Here is a 299-nt window from a genome sequence, read left to right on the forward strand (position 1 = left end):
CCCGCCTCGCCCCCGCTTTGCTTCTCTGCGCTTTGGACCCGCTTAGTCTTGGGGGGAGGCGGGGTCCCCTTGGCCGAAGAGGGCGGAATCGCTCTTCACGGAGGGGGCCATCCAGCACCTTGGATAACTCTCCCGCAAGTGGCGCCCCCCAACACCCATCCCAGCCCCCCTCGGCTGAGGCTCCCCCTCTGCTCGGCCCCCTTCCCTCCCCAGAGCCCAAGCCCTTCCTTCCCCGCGGAGCATCTGGTCCCGCCCCTCCCGACAAAAGGCTCTTGTGCTCTGGGGGCGCCGGGGGGGGG

Source organism: Sceloporus undulatus, unplaced genomic scaffold (assembly GCF_019175285.1).
Source record: "Sceloporus undulatus isolate JIND9_A2432 ecotype Alabama unplaced genomic scaffold, SceUnd_v1.1 scaffold_23915, whole genome shotgun sequence".
Taxonomy (NCBI): Eukaryota; Metazoa; Chordata; class Lepidosauria; order Squamata; family Phrynosomatidae; genus Sceloporus; species Sceloporus undulatus.